Below are 18558 nucleotides of genomic sequence, written 5' to 3'. Positions count from 1 at the left end.
AATATAAAGACAAATATTTTGATGTTTCCCAACAGAAAATCATGAAAAGCTAGGCGCTAACTGACAAAATACAAAAATTAAAAATATTTCATAAAGACCGACATTACGAGTAAAATAATATACACGCGTATTATACTATAATATTATGTCTTATCGTTTTCACAACGTCATGGTCATCGCCGCTTCTATGCAAAGCTGTTATGACAAACACAAAATATAACTTTATATTTGAATAATCGATTTCAATACATACTACATACAAATCTGATATCATCAGAATAATATAGAAAAAACAATATTATTAAAAAATGCGTAGTAATATATTTATTGATGTATTTAATACAGATAGATGAAGCTCATAAAATTAAGTTTGGGTAATTTTTTTTTTAAATATTATTCTACGCATTAAAATAGACATATTTAAAAAAAAACTGGACGATTTTGCCTCTCACAAGCTTATGTCGAGACGACGGGACATACTTTTGAAGTACGGTACTTACTCGTATTATACCCTATTTTACTTATTTTGAAAAAATCCATTAATGTCGGTACCTAAACTTTTTATAAACATTGGTAATTTATTGTACCAATGTATATAAGTAATATTAAATATAAATAAACATCAATGATTCATAATAGTACAAAACAAATATTATTAGGACGCAATATTTTTATTAAGAACAATAGTTTTTATTTTATCACCAGTATCCGCATCAAATTACGAAGAATGATTAAAACAATTTTTGATGTATTTTAAATAGAATATATCGAAGATAAAATATTTAACCATGGCATAATCATACTATATTATATTTTTTAAGTCATCATAAAAATAAAAATTATATATTATTATTCAACAACTAAACTGATTAGTTTGTGAAATAATGACGCTGAATAAGTGAAGAGCTCTTTTCAACAATTAATTTTTCATAATTATAGACAAAAGTTCGTCTATATTTCTGATATCATAGTATAATAAATATTATTTTATAAAGTAATAATTATTATTACCTATTTTTATGTCTAAAATTGAATATTTTTAGTATGTTGTTGATTTTGAATAATTATAATAAAAATCATAATTGCTATCATTAAATAAACATAATTTTGGCAACGAACCTTTGAAGACGAACAACCAAATTAAATTCGTCTGAAACTCGCACAAAGATTTTTCATGAATGTATATTATAACTATACACATGTACAATGCATTGATGATCCCAAAATGTTTCAGAATTTCGAGAATGTTCAATATCGACTTAATACGTAGAATTATTGGTATCGAGATTTCTTCGCTGAAATTTCCACAGGAGTCGCTTTCGCTTTATAATATATATGTTCAAAACTTATATACATAACGGAATATATTATTTAGTGATAAAATTAAAATATTCCGCTTTATTAATACGCTTGCTTTCTCTCTTTTTCTTTCCATATCTAACGATGTTCAACTACTCAGATTTTACCTCTTTTATATTCGTTTTCATCTCTCTATTCAATTCTCGCCCCGTACGTCCACAATTTATTTATAAATTTATTTTTGAAACCACCACTACTATAGCTTTTTACACATTGGATCCAAGTGCTCATTGTATTACCTAACATTTTTCTCCCATTTCGAGATGTCCAAATCACATAAATCTCCAATGATTCACTTTTATTTTCCTCTCGAATTGTAACTACATTTTTATTAACTTTGAATTTAACTTCCGATTCGTTTATATCATAAAATAAAAAATATATATATTCCCAGAGAATTACTAACCAATTTGGCAGAAATAATTTACGTTTAATGTATGAAAACAATGTTATTTAACTCAATTTGAAATTATTTTAAATTTTTAAAACATGTTGAGAAATCTAAAAATGCCTATTAGTTTTACGCGATAAACCGTGATTACTTGTTAATCGAGTTTAAGTACTATATCATCAATTTTAAAATTGAATACTTATTTATTTACATTTTTTAAATTAAATCATATGTTTATACAGTTTGTGTAGTAAATAAAAGCAAATAACTATTGTTTTTTAATAACAATGTCCATATTGTATATTTATGTAGATATACACATTTAATCCAATTTTTGTCATTATTCCAAGATTTAGTGAAACATTATTTTACTTATAAAATATAAATTTTTTTTATTCACATACAATTTTGCTTGCTATACAAAACCATTAAGTATAAAAAAAATTTCAATTTTTAAAAAGTAATTTAATTGTATAGACTATTAGTACTGTAGTATAAACCATAAAGTATTCGTGTAAAATAATAAGCTTTAACAGTAAACGAAGCAAGCTTAATAACCTTTTATAAAATATTAGTCGTAAACAAACATTTTAGTTTTGAAACAAATATCATTTTTTAATACAAGACAACTTTTCAATTTTTCTCCAGTAATGAAACTTATAGAACTAAATAGAATAGTATACTTACCTAAAAAATGTACTTTTTCTTCAACAGTGCAATACTAAACCCATTGGTGCGTCTAGATGGCCTGATCATTTATTGTATAATGGTTTCCAACATTTGATATAAAACTTAAAACAAGACATGTTAAAATCATTTTTTATCAATAAACGTAAATAACAATTTTATTATGTTATATATAGATACACAAATAATTCCTAGTATCTGTTTTCGCAGCACAGTTAAACACCAAACAACATTATTTCTGTTAATTTAAAATTTATTTTTCATAACTACTAAAATATTAAACAACGGTTGAAAAATAATGTTCATATTTATTTTACAATTAAAATTTTAAAACTTTTATTTTTATTTTTATTATTCCTAATAAAAATGTACCCTCGATGAAATATGCCATTGGGTTACAATGTTTACTATTTACATCAACATAATTATAAAGGGTTTATATTTTATTTTGAAGTTCTACCTTTGTAATGAACTTGAAGGTTGCTGAGAGCGTAGATCTATTGAAGGTTTGAGGCCAGTCTTGGTTTGGAGTATAATCGAAATTCGATCATTATGTGTTTAATTGTTAGATCGGTGCCGCATGTTTGATATATTGGGGGATCATTTTTACTCATTAAATGACTATATGTGATTTGTGTGTGCCCAATCTATAGTCTTCAAAATGGTTTATCCCTATAATTAATGTTATTTTATGTCACCACACTCACTTATTATACCTTATCTGTAAATGTAGGTATATTGTAAATAGAATTTCTTTTTAGTTAAAAAAAAAATGGTTTATAAAATGTATGCATATGTAGATGTTTTTTAAAATTATTCAGGAACAGATAAAAAATACTTGTTCATAAAAGTGTATTAAGCTCAATAAAAAAAAGCGTATATAAATAATTCCAAATACATATAAATTGTTTATATATATTTTTTTAATATTATGAATCAAGTGAACCGATTTTTGTGTTTTACGTAAATTTTAGAACATTTTACTTTATATCATAATTTTAATAATAAAAAAAAATCATCTGTATGTGTAGTTTATACGAGTGGTTACTCGATAAATAATATTAGAAAATCTGTATTTAAATGTTCATACAATTTTATTTGATTATTTACACATTATTTATAAAAACCATTATAACAGAAATTCTCGTAGATTAGCATAATATTATATCACACAAACAAAATATTATACAATGTAATTTTAAAGTGATTTGTAGTTGTGAAATATTGATCACACGGCGTCATAGTTAGGCAATTAAGCACCAGGGACGTGTATAACAACTTTATACGCGTTCACCTACCAGAATGTCCGATATTATAATAAATGTATAATAATTATAATAATAATACTTATGATATAAAATATAATATCAATATGACTTCTACGACACGTTTAATTGAATACAGATTAATATTTTAGTTTAATGTTATCTTAGAGAAGCAAATCCATTATTCCTAGATATTACCTATATCAGTGTTAATTATCATTATTCAATAAGTATTTAAAAAAATGTAGTTTATATTTTTATTTAATTTATTATTTAATTTTAATATTTAGCTTTATCTTTTATTATTTTAAAATTTAATTGAATATAATTCGTATGTTATTGCTTGTTCTTGGTTTTAATGTAAGGTGTTGTTGTTCAGCGTATGTACTGAAGTCAAAAACATAATAAAACATTTATGTTTTTTGAAACAGCTATAACAATATTTTACTTCAAGTTTTCTAAAAATATAAATAATCAAGAGTTATATTTCGCTATAAATCAATAGTTACTAAATAAAAAGGTTAGTAGTAGAACACTTGTTAAACGTAAGAACTATAAATTATAAATACATTTCACTACGTAAATATAATTTTAATCTACATTCAAATATTATCAGTTATAGGATACAATAAAACCAAAATATTGTTATATAATTACCATGTACAATAATTTATAAACATTGCTTTAAAAAAAAAAAAAAAATGAATTATCAAAATATATAATATATTCAACAAATATGTCTTGTTTACAAAGAAAAATGTTGTTTGAGCATGAATTTTAGGTATTTAATAGTTTTGTGAATAAAATTAAATAATATCTCGTTTATTTGAATATATGACTGGGTGTTATATCGTTTATACAATCGAGTTACGATGTAGAAAATGTATTCAAAAAATAAAAGATCATAATATTGAGATATGGGTGATAAAAAATGAATGAAATCGTTGGAAAATCAAATATGTACGAGTATATCCTCTCTGGTGCGTTAAAAAAAAAAAATAATAATAATAATAACAATAATAATTAAAATCTCATTAGTAAGTTTGCCGAAAATTGGATAACTGATACAATTTTTAAATAGCCGATGGATTCATGATTTATTACTTTTTTTTTTAATAGGTGATTGCAACCTCACTCAAAGCAATTCATTGGTATTGCATTGTTTTATTCTATATCCATGGTATCTTTTTTTTTTTTTTTTTGAGGAACTTATATTATTTTGTTAATAACATTAATTTCGTTGTGAAAATGAAACAACGTATTTCATATTAAATTTAATATATTGAATTGAATTTGTTCGTACTAGATAGGCTAACGAAATTGTCTGTATCTCTATCAATACCTAAACATGTATTATGTAAAAAGCATGCAAATAATAATTATTGTGTCCATCTGTATAAATTATTTTCAATTGTACAATTTCATTATAATATGTATCGTTGACGGTTCACAAAATAATACAACTATTAAATTATTCATGAATACGATATTGGATCTTCATTATATGAAAGTACATTATAATTAAATACTAGACACATATATGGCTACAATTTTTATTTAACTTAACATCAGATGTATTTTATAATACTGTAGATATCTGAATTTTATGCCTCTTATGTTTAATTTAAAATGTCTTTTAAGTAGGTAATTGAAACTCCATATATTTACGAATACAAATTAGTTACTACTTTACTAGTATACGAATATATATTTTCATTATTTTTGGCACTTATTTTGTCAACGATCGACAAAATAATTAAATCACATTCGTTTAAAATTCAATTTAATATGGCAATATTTAGATACCTACAAGGTGTTAAGATTTAAAACACTGAATGTAATTATCAATTTTAATTATTTAAAAAATATATATACAATAAAAATCACTATAATTTTTTTGGAAGAATACCATAACTAATTAATCTTAGTTAGCTACATAATTACTTACACTTAAGATTATATTATAAAAATAACTTATGAAATTCTCGTGAGTTTAAAAATCTCAAATCTAAATTGGAGGTTAAGCATAACAATTATTGTATTTCAAATGATTTTTGAACCTTAGCATTAATTTAATAGTAAAACGTGGTATTATATCCAGCCATAGTTTAAGTAATTTACTTAAAGCAATTATTGCCTAACCTTAGTTATATTACCTAAGCTAACTTCAAGCAATTAGAACGTTTTTAGTAGATATGTTACTGAGGCAAAAAGTTATGCACTAAAAATCTAGAAAAAATGCTTAGTTTAATTTGTATTTTTCTGAAAAACCGCCAAATTTTTTTAATATTCAACAGAAGTTTTTGCTCGGGTCTTAAGAGAGTAAATAAAAATATTATTTCCACCCTAGATACATGTTATTACTGTATCCATCTTCAATTATAAAGGTATTTCACAAGGGAAATATAGTAATATAGTTTGTAGGTAATGTGTTACTATAACAGTAATTAAATATTACCAACCTCAGAATGTGAAACACCAAGCACGTCGTGAAATTTGAACTATATCAAACATAATGCACGCTTATCCGATATGGAATATACAATTACGTAAAATGAAAGTACATTATACCTACCTACGGCTCTTGCTCAATATTGAAATAGTTTAAATTTAGGATAAGTTGGTTTGTCAAAATATGCTAACCAAATAAATAAATAACTAGTTTACAAAAAGTTATTATTTTTGTTTAGAAGACCAGTTGTCTTCGAATGGTGGAACGCTACATGATTTTGGGTCACGTGAGCTTAATAATTGTGTAGCGATTAACATTTATTTATTAAAAAATTAATACAAATGTGATATGTGTTATGATAAAAATATATTTCATTCAAATGTACCAACGCAAATAAAATTTAAATATTAATAACAAATCAATGATTAAAAATCAGCCTGATGTATGAAAAAACAGTACTTATCAATCAGTTTTATTTATTTATTATTATTATGATTTTTTTTTTTTTTTTTTGAATTGGGTCACAAATAAATAATAACTAAAATAAGTCGTATGTCCAACAATGTTTAAAATCACTGCCCTTTTCCTATCTAACCTTTTATTACAATACTAACTTCTACATCGAAATTACAAATTTTTAATTTGAACTCTTCAAAATTTTAGGTTCAAAATAAATTTATAAAATTGTAATTCAATTTTAAAACTATTTAATTGAAATATCTGTATTTTTAAAATGCCGTCACTCATAAATATTAATATGCATTTATTAAAAACAAAAAGTAATTATATACTATTAATGTTGTCATTTTATTATTGTATTTATAAAATAATTATAGAAAATATTATTGTGTTTGATATTTGTATGTATTATAAATTTGTTTGAATATATTATTTTTACCTTATAACATTTGCATATTATATTTTTAGGTCATCAATTTCAAAGCCTTAATAACTCAATGAATACAGTACATAAAAATTACATCTATCAAAAAATAAATAACTTATAAGGTTAAAATATAAAAATAATGATTTATTGCATTTGATTTTTATTTAATATTTTGATACAAAATATTAGAAATCAAAAACAGTCTCAAACAAATATTATATTTTAAATTCAATTAATTAAAATATATTCATTTCGTTTGAGACATATATTTACATATTGTTAAGTTGTTAATTGATTTTTATTTTACAAATCAAATTTAGTTTAATTGTCTCAAAGTGTAATATAATTAAGTGTTCACAAGTTTCATGAAAACAGCTGTTCGTAGATGTTTAGAAATGATGCTAACATAGACACTTAACAGCAGAATTCGTTGGCAGCACAAAATTTATAGTCACTGTGAGAGCTTCACACATATCTGTTTCAAGCCCCGAGGCAATGTCATTTACAAGAATTAAAAGTTTCGAAACTCAAATTTAACTTTATTACTACCACACAGTGAATAAAAAACCGTTGTTGTCATATAAAAATATATATTGAGCGCAATCCATATTTTACACGTTCAATAATTGATATAAATCATATCGTATAAACAAAACAATAATAGTAAATTCATACCTCAAAAGAAAACATTATGTATAGACTGCGATTGAAAATGTAATTATGTTTTTCAATTTAAATAATATAATAAACCACAAGAATATTGAATTAAAAAAAATGTATTATATTGGTTGATTTAAACAAGTGTATAAACGCACGACAATAACTAATTTCAGTTGAATTGACGTTTCACATGTACTCACGCGTATATTCACTAACGTCAAATTTACTGAATATTGACTTCTATACTCAAAAAGTTTTAATTAAAAAAAACAAAACATGTTTTTACTATAAACCGTATATATATTTTGTTATTTATATTAAAATCGATGAAAGCATTGCAACACTATATCTTAAAAAATCTTGTTACGTTATAATGTTATATCAGATTTAAATAAATTACAAAATAATTTTAATTAAAAGCATACTCGGTACCTATAATATACTTTAAATTAAACTTTTTTTTTAAAGTTACAACATGAGATGCATAGTATTATAATATATTATTTCAGACCCCAGGTACAGAGTTACACAATTATAACTTTACAGTAATTTTAGATTCAAAATATAAAAAAAAACTTTGTGACGCACATTGTATAGGTATGTGTAATAAAATGGTATATATTAATGTTTTTGTGTGTATAGATTCGTTATTATTACACCGTTGTTTGTGTTTATGGATTAATAATGTATGTAAACATTTATTATGATAAAAACTTGACAACTGATAAAAATAATCAAACTTCAAAATAATATACTCACAACTATTGTGAGTAGAGTAGATTTAAGATCTCCAAGTTTCATATCAAAGTTCTTAGGCGCCCTTTACAATAACGAACAGAAAGGCTTATAAAGTTTTAAGCTCAAACTCCTAATGTATATTGGACGAAATTCATGGTAGTGAAAACCCATTAAAGTATATTCACAGATTTTAATTTTTTTTTGTTTTAAAATACATTGTATATTATATGTAATTGTGGATGTTTTTCGATGTGAATGATCAATTAAAAAAAAAAAATTCGGACCTACAAAAGAATTTTTTTTTAAATCAACGAATTTCAAAATGATTAAAACTTTTTATTGACCTATATATAACCTAACCTTTGTTGAAATTTTACATTGCAGCTTATTGTTGCATAACGAGAATTTGCAAATGTATAAATAACATAATAATTGCATTCATCCATTACATAATCATGTACTCCATTACGAGTCTAAACAAAACGTTAGTAACGAGGTAAATCAGCAAATTAAATTTAAATATAAATCGAATTTAGTATTATCAAATTTTGATTATCGTACAAGCACGTTTTGTATTATTAAAATACGTTATATTGCTATTCATTATGAACACTGAACATGCCATATAATTAGTAATAATTACACTATACACATAACGTTTTAATCAAACTGAAAAAAGACTATTGATTTAAATAAAATCCAATAGAAATGTTGTTTACATGTGAAATGGGTCAGCATAAAAGATAAAATACATGATAAATAAGCGCCAAGGGAATACAGTTATGTAGGGTACCTGCTTCTAGGTTGGTGACCTAACTCAGGTAAAAAATAATTGGACTCATTGCTCATGATCGATACCGCTGCTTACGAATTGCGTCCCGTATAAAAAGGTATAAAAAGGTATAATACTAATTGTGTCCCGGGTTTTTCTTGAGCACGTCTGAATTGCGTCCCTATTACCTGTAATATCTTAAAAAGCGAAATTATTGGTTATTGTCAATTTATTATAGATTTAATAAAAACGACTATGTTAAAACTTTGATAATTTTATAGTGAATTACGTTCTGTAGACAAACATAATTATTGTCGCAGTGCAGTGTAAACGGTTCACTTATTCACTTTTTTTAAACCAAGTTTTTAACTTTTAATATTTATGGCGAGTGAAATTAAAACTATGTTAAGCGAAAAACAAAGGGATTTATTTGTGATTGTTGTGTACAGATTTCGCTTCCACAAGTACTTGAAAAATAATTTAGAACGGTGGTGTTGTTAATATATTAAGAAAAAATAATATTTTTAACCTACATGTAGTAGTAACTATTACTACAGACAGTCCTAAGTCTGCATAAAAATGGGAAGGGAAATATTGTTTTATTTAATTCGGGACGCAATTAGTATGACCACCAAAAAAACCCGGGACGCAATTAGTAAGACCTCAAAAAACACCCGGGACGCAATTCGGAAGGAATTTTTGCCGCGGTACGTAATTCGTATGCAGCCATCGATACAACTTCTGGTAACATGATCCTTAGATTGGCATTACGCATTTAGCGAGTAGACAAAAAATCCAAAATTACCTTCTGTAATTGATTACTAAATAAATCAAAAAGAAAAAATTGATTAGTTTTTAAATCGATATGAAATATTATGTCCGATTTTTTACCGACCACATGTCTTATACGAGACTCAACTTCTCTAATAATTACTGCCAACGAATTTTTTAGCTTTGCGAGTCGTCAAGTTGGGAATTGCCTAGCATACCATAACTATAACTGTATAAACCAGCGTTTCTCAACCTGTGGTACGTAAGAAGGTATGAGGGGGTACGTGAAAAAAAAGCGTAATGGCGGAAAAAATTACAATTGGTGTATTTTAAATGGTTTGTAATTTGTTAAATATTTAATAATGTGGCACAGCTAGACGCTGGATTTTATCTTATCGTGTTACGTAACGTTGTTCAATAAAATGTCAATCATAACTGATATAAACCTATCGCAAGATATCGAAGTCCAAGTTGTTAAACATTTGAATAGACTCAAGGCGGATTTTAATAAATACTTCCCAAAATGTGAAAAAGGAGACCACTGGATAGCATTCCCTTTCAGTGAAAAATATTTCGAATCTGCAGTTTTATCAGTACGAGAAAAAGAAAAACTTATTGAACTGAAGACGAATTCTTCACTTGAGGTAATATTTGAAAAAAAATCTCTCATCGCTTTTTGGGCTGACGTAAAAGAAGAGTATCCTGAGCTTTAAAATAAAGCATTTAATGTTCTGCTGCCGTTCACAAGTACTGATTGGTGGAGAGGGCCTTTTCGTCATACACGTACATTAAAAATAAGTATCGTAATAGACTCTCTGTGAGTTCAGATTTACGAGTTTACTTATCATCCGAGGAGCCAGATTTCAAAAAATTATGTGCCAGCAAACAAGCCCAAGGGTCTCATTAAAATTAAATTGTAAAGTTTATATTACTTTTATATATATATATATATATATATATATATACGTACATTGCATGGATAATTAAATTAATTAATAAATATTATTTTGAAATTGTCCATCATCGAACTAATATAATATAATAAATTCACATTTGGGGGTACGTAAAGCAGTGGTGAGAGGTCAAGGGGTACGTAAATGAAAAAAGGTTGAGAAACGCTGGTATAAACTATACCACTATTAGGGCTTCTGAGTATTACTGTGTATACAAAACCTATTCTTATGAGCTAAATTAATATACAAACTAATCATTCGTGTCCACCACAACTGAACTACGCGTAAATGAATTTGGGGAAAATACACGGCATCAAAAATACAAACTTTTCAAAATAAAGCGATAAGAATAATACCGAAATATTGTGCTTCGTGATGTATGTATTCGTGAGAAACTATAACATATAAAAAGACTTCCATATCCAAGAAATCCATCATTGTAAAAAAAGACTCTTACGTCCCGAATATTTCCATAACACTAATTACTTAAACAACTTCATTCAAACTACATTAATATTTAATTCAAGGAATGCAGTGTTAATAATACCTCTTTAACGCCGCTTAAAACGTGGCGACCAAATGATCTTGTTATTTAATTTAATAACATTCTACGTACCTCTTGAGTTTATGTCATAATATAGGTACATAATCGTAACACTGTGATGCAGTCATACGCTCGACTGCGGAAACGCTCAGAGAGTATGCATCGGCCGGCGTTGCTAGCTCCCGGATGGGTGACCACCCAGGTTTTTAGCAAAAAATTCTTGCCACACGTACATTACGCGTTCAAAACCAACAGTTCTGTCCTACAAACAACCTAATGGTCATAGTTTGCGAGCTAATGATCAATTAAAAAAATAATACAAAATTATAACACTCTTATCAGTCTTATTAGTTTATTAAGATGTGTATGTAAAACTAACTTCTGCCGTTTTCACTATCATTGCATTGCTTGAATAATTTAAACGCATCTGCTTGTTACTGCATTAACTTATAAAATAATTGTACTAAGTCAATCAATAATCCCTTTACGTTTAATTTATAATGTTACGTCCATAATGATAGAAAAAACTGTATATCTAAAAATACCTAATATTTATCAACCCATATTATGTAATGAGACATACTGTTTGGCCAGTTACTTTCGATGATACATACGCGTTCCACTCCGATCCAGTTGTAGTCGAGCGAGTGAAATATTTCTCTTACCTTTTAGATTTTAGTAAGACCTAAGCAATACATTGTGGGTTTTTTTAAATTTTAAATTTTTTATCCGATTCGATTTAAAATTATATATTTTTATTATATCCACACTTGTCTTTAATCCATTCCGTATCATAACGGCAATTGCCGAATTCCGTCCCGGGGGCGGAGCAACTATGTCCGAATTCCGTCCCGGGGGTGGATAAACTATGTCCGAATTCCGTCCTACTACCTGTAACTATGATATATGGAAAATTACATTATTCTTTTGCATTAGGTAGGTATACACAATGTACACATAAATACAGATTACACTATTACAGATAGAGACAAATAGCGTTCGTTACAATTTGCGATCACGGCTTAAATTGTAGCGTAGCCTGTGGGAACTTTTCGATCATTAAATCGTTTACGTTTTTATTGCAAATAATTGCGATAGTACAAAAAAACGATACCTACGCTTAATTAACTTATATTAATACCGTCTAAAACTAGTCGGGACAAAATTCGGACATAGTTTATTCACCCCCGGGACGGAATTCGGACATAGTTGCTCCGCCCCCGGGACGGAATTCGGTCTTCAGTTATGGAACCATAGGGGGCCCGGGACGGAATTCGGTACCAGCCATCATAACGACTACATCAGTTTTATCCAGTAGCATTCTGTTATATTATATTATAATAAATTAGTGATGTTATAATGTTAATAACTAAAACAATCTATAATATAACTAGTGATTTGTTTTTGACGAAAAATAATTCAAACTTTCAGATCACTAATATCAATATAAATATATATATAATAAACTACCATTATAAATTTCTATACTGTCAAAAACCCCACCTCACTCCATCAAGCACTCAATGAAGACAATATGGACGTAATCAATGTATTCTTCCATAGTATAAACATAAGTCATAAATTGTAAACACATGTATATACTTGTAATAATTATTTCACTTATTTATATTAATTTAATGCAGGCTAAAGACCTTTGATGTCGAAGCCTTAATAAATTTATATAAAAAAAATGACTATACTTAAAGATTATCTCCAATAAAAATATTTTTCGTATGCAATGATTTACGATTGAATTCAAATTTAAGACGTCCATTGCAGTGATTTACTCAACTACGAAGTATACTAAATATCTACGGGCTACAACTACCTAGCAAAATGACTACCCTGGTTTTTTTTATTTAGGTACGTACTGAAATCACTACCTAGTCATTTCGAGATAAAAAGGGTTATCTTTTTCGGATTTTATCTGACCAATTTTTGAAATCTACAAATCCTTAATAACGCCTAGAATTCATTAATCAACACAGTTACTCTTTTATCAGTCTTATTGTACATTTTGTCAACCTAATAATATAATGTAAATAAAAAATAATTGCGGAAATTAGTTTTATAAAAAGTAATTTAGATGATTGAATAAACGTTGAATTTAAGTTAAGTAAAATAAATTTAAAGGACCAATTTTATAACAAACTTTACTCAACTATAATTATTTGATAAAAAAAAAAAAGAAATATTTTCAATTTTGTCTGAAAAGAGAAAAATCACGTCTATTATTTTACGTTGAAACCACATTAAAATAAATCGAATTTCAAAGTATGACTTCCTTGGTACTTATTCTTTGCAACTCAAGTGACAGAGTATTGGTGTGATTGTTTTTGGTCATTTATACTGACATTGATGGATTTTACTAAAATGTTATCACTAAATAACATTTTATTCCGTTTGATCATAACACTCGATTTGTTTATTTTCTAGGTATAAATACTTTACTTGTATTGTTAATTATATATATCAGTTCACTGTTACTTAAATTATAGTCAGCTACGTCTTTGCGTAACTATCATTAATCTTAATGATCACTAATGTACATACTAGATAGCAAATTCATCTTACCATTTAAATTTTAATATAAATTAATAATCATTTTCAAATTTTTAAAAATGTACCATTTTAAATATCAATAGTTGTAGATAGCCAAGGCTAAGAACATCTTATATCATCTCAATTTAAAAAAAAAAGGTACTTTAATTTTTTTTATTGTATTGCCTATATAACAGTGATTCACTATAAGTATAGTTTTCTGAATTAATTGTAGTAATTTAAAAAAATTTAACATTTTTTTACCATTGTTTATATTCTTTCCGTCAGTGTAAAATAGTAAATTCAAATAGTGATCATTGATTAGGTATAGGTATATTAGTGAAAAATTATATTAAATTAAAAAAATAAAAAATCTCAGTATAAGGTATGTCGTATTTATAAATATTTGAAATGTTTATCAGTTACGTATGTAAAATTTATGGAGTTAAGCACATCAATATTTTACTGGACACCCACAGTAACATATATAGTTAAGGTAAGGTGCGTATGTATGAATTTATATTGATTTACATTACTCGATATTTAAACATTATTGTACCTTATAAAAAAATAAATATATATTCAACAACATACAATAAACAATTCGAAAATTCGAAAATTCAAATATAAATCATCTTATTTTATCGCACAACAGTGAATATTTTACGATTCTATCGATTTAAAATTCTTTCTCTTTTAACTCGCAATGGTTAAATTTTCGATTTAATTTTTCTATATTATACGTATTCGTATTTTTAACTATTTATATGTCATTGAATACAATATGGTAACTTATTTGCGGTAGGTATTAGATTACTAAATAAATTTAAGGCTAAACGGTTGTTTATTTTTCAATTACCACTAATTGAAGAAGGTATTTATAATTGATGAGTGTTTTATATTATGTTATTACACATAGGACGTCAATTGAAAGTCTGTTTACTGTTATAAAATGTTGTCAGCGTAAATGTGTACACAAGACGTCATATTTTGATTAGCGTAGAATTATATAAATGGTTTTAAAACGATCATATACATATAGCTAAATAGTCTAACACAAAAATTAAAACAGCGTTAAATTGAAATCAATCTTTTGTTTTTTATTTTTTTTTATACAACTTATAATTCACTAAAATATAATACATTACATTTAATAAACTATGAGTAGTAATTAATATAATATTTCCTACATAATACACTCAGTTATTAGTTTATATATGTTTTAGATCGAAAAGTTTGAATAAATTATAACTTTTAATCGCAGCGTTTATTTTGGACTTATGACACGTTAAGATAATTGAAATTAAAACTTTGACTGTTTTCTTTGTAACTTCTTACGACGCGAATATTTGTAATTTATTTGTAATAAAGTTCCCATACCATATAATAGTCAGGATGAAAGTTATACATACATATATTATTGCTCCAGATACGAAACGATGGATAAATATGAGATGATGACATCAAGACAATAATATAATATTCATATTTCGTTTATCATATTATAAAATAAATATAATATCTATCCCACCTATCATATAACATTATCATGTCATAAGTCATCATATGATTAGGTATGTCGTATATTCCATGCAATGTTGTAGATTTTGTGAACAGCTCTTGTGGAAATACTGGAAATACATTTCAAAGTATACCTGTACCGAGTTGAAGAACTTTGTTTAAAAACTTAAGAAAATTAATATTTTTCCGATGCCGCTCAGATTCTATTATATTAAGTAAATAATATGGTTTAATTATTTTTTATAGATTATCTAAAATTGTACCTATTTAGTTTACGAATTAATCCTGAAATAAAACAAATTTTCAGCAGTCTTGTGAAACCTAAAATTATCCTATATTAGTATAATAATTTACTATTAAATTTAAAATAACACAAACATAGTTAATAGTTATTTTTAAGTATTTTAAAAGTATTTATTAATTATGACATATTCAAATAATGAATTTATATTATGTTTTATTTTAATTAATGTACATATATTAAAAATACTAACAGGATATATGTATCTACTATCTATATTCCTATTTAATTACACGACTATAAAATCGAATTTCAAATATTTTATAAATTAATTTAATTTTGACAATATAACCTATCAATTAAATGTAATATTATAATAAAATTTTGTGAGACATATTAATAACAACTTTGTAATGATCCAGCTAATTTAATACAAGAAATATTTCAAAAAAAAAAAATAAATAAACTCAATTAATTTAACTCGACTAAATTACTTAATACGTAACATTTGAGACAGTACAAAAATACGTAATAATAATATATGTATGCATCCATTGTGTTATGTTGTCCCTTGAGAACCAAAGATGATTTTTAATTATCTTTAATAATATTTTGATTTTCCTTGTGATTTAAATTGGCCATAACAAAATGCACATAAGCATAAATAAAATACTATTATAGTTGTTTAAATTGAGGCGTAGGTTACGTAAATTATTGAATAAAACTGAAAAAATTATATTAAAAACTCATTTATCTTAATAATTTGATTTAAAATTTGGATGGATAAATAAAGTTTTATTGTGAAATATATACTATATTTTAAGTTATATAAAAAAAAAAAAATCATAAATACAATATTAAGTGTATTATATTATTTACAGCAAGTATACCTATATCATTTAAATACTTCAAAGTATAAAAAAAATTTTTTTATATGTTATTAAATAAAATTAATGGAAAATCAAAACATATAGATTTAATTTAAAAAAAAAAATCTATTACTGATAAACTAAACATCACTTTTAAAACATTAGAAATTACAAAGTTATGCATCGTTATAAATTGAAATTTTACAACAATTACTTTAAAACATTTAAAACACAAAGAATGTCTACACCAAAATATCTCGATTAAAAAATATATATATAATATGTTTTGTGACAATAATACTGAACCTTAAAACTATTTGGAAATATTTTCAGTTACAGTCCAATGTTTTACCCTCGATAAAATGCAAACAATTTATACAGTTTTATTTTTGTTTTTTCATTAAAAAAATATATATACTACCATCATGATATGAAGTATCAAACGTGTTTAATCATTTTAAAAAACACTGATTCTGATTATTGGTTAAAAATAAAGGAGCGAGAACTAGAATGAAAAACAAATTTGTACGCTAAAATAAACGATGATGTTTAATGGTAAATATAATCTAGTAAAACCCTTGATATACCGTTTCCTGATCAAAGATTTTTCTAAACATTGATTCAAAGGCTTGACTATTATAACACTAAACATTACTATAGGTGAACTATTTACTTCAGGTTTTTAACAAAGGAGTCTGCTATTTTGTGCATCGATGCGTATACCTATTGAATGCTGAATATATGCACACATATTTACCTCAAATATTTTTAGCGTTATTGTTTAACAAAAGAACCAGTAAAGTGTAAAATAAATGATAAATAACTAGTTAGTCTTTGTACCGGTTAGTTTTGTATTACTCAGTTTCAAAGATATTATTACAGTCGTCGGATACATAAAGTTAAGTATACCATAGCGTTAATACACAGTGATAATAGTCAATTTAATGGAATCCAAAAGTAGTTTGTTCATCATTGAAATTCAATCAATATCAAAAAAATAAATACCTTGAAAAAATGTTGACTTACATAATTGCTATTATTATTGTTGTGGAATATTTTATCTCGCAATCAAGGATTTCGTGGAATATTTTTTTGAGAATTATTTATATTTCTATAATTCTATGTTAGCTTTTAAATTCAAAACATTTTTCGATTAAAAATAGTAATGATCTAAATACGTCATAGATTTATTTGTAAGTGTAACTAAGTAACTTTTGTTTTAAAAACACAAAATTTGTGGTTTTTACAAAGCTCATGAATAAAATTAAAACACCTATTCTTAATTGCGTTTCAATTTAAAATTTTTTAGAAAGACATATCCTACAGTTTAAAGATGGAAATTCAGTCATACAGTTGTGTACACAAATGTTTTAAAGATATACAAATATTTAAACAAACATTTTTTTTTTTTTAAGAACATTACTAAAACATAAATGTGACAACATTTATAATAATATTCAAAATACCTTTTGCTCTTCCGTAAAATATTTAAAATACTTCTACATTTTTGTGAACATAATATGAATTAAAATTAATTTTTTTAATTTTATTATTATTATTATTATTATTACTGTAAATCAAATTAAAACATGATCTAAAACAAAATTATAAGTACATAATTTACAATATAATATAAAAATTGAAAGATTTTGATTGAATTTATCACAAACTTCAAATATGATTAAATTATAATGTTTATTCAATTACTATATTAAATCTAGATAATTTAACATGGTATTACAATTTATATTTGATTTGGAATGTAAAAAAAGGAAATCGATTTTTTTTTAACTATTCAGTTGTTCAATAATATTAATATGATAATATCATAGAAGAAATTCAAATGTGTTCATAATTATGGGGATGATCATTTACAGGTTTACAGCTGCCCAAACTGCACATTTCAAT

At 25.4% G+C, this 18558-nt stretch overlaps 1 protein-coding gene and 1 long non-coding RNA gene across 7 annotated transcripts in view; one reads left to right on the top strand and one right to left on the bottom strand.

Moving 5' to 3' along the window:
• The window catches only part of LOC107169664 (uncharacterized), a 207410-nt gene that overhangs the window by 68220 nt on the left and 120632 nt on the right, over window positions 1-18558 (bottom strand). For 2 of the 5 annotated variants that reach the window (XR_016191544.1, XR_016191545.1), the window contains exon 3: window positions 2438-2541. The exons of the other annotated variants lie outside the window; for them this stretch is intronic. This is a non-coding gene — a long non-coding RNA (uncharacterized LOC107169664). The remainder of the gene's footprint in view (window positions 1-2437; window positions 2542-18558) is intronic. 5 annotated transcript variants of the gene reach the window in all.
• Window positions 1-18558, top strand: part of LOC107169663 (uncharacterized) — a 133911-nt gene that overhangs the window by 3408 nt on the left and 111945 nt on the right. The window lies entirely within an intron of this gene.

The sequence above is a fragment of the Diuraphis noxia genome, unplaced genomic scaffold (genome assembly GCF_037042655.1).
Source record: "Diuraphis noxia isolate RWA-SAM2 unplaced genomic scaffold, SU_Dnox_SAM2 contig0004, whole genome shotgun sequence".
Taxonomy (NCBI): Eukaryota; Metazoa; Arthropoda; class Insecta; order Hemiptera; family Aphididae; genus Diuraphis; species Diuraphis noxia.
Note: the sequence above shows the minus strand (reverse complement) of the source record. Positions and strands in the feature narration are given on the sequence as shown.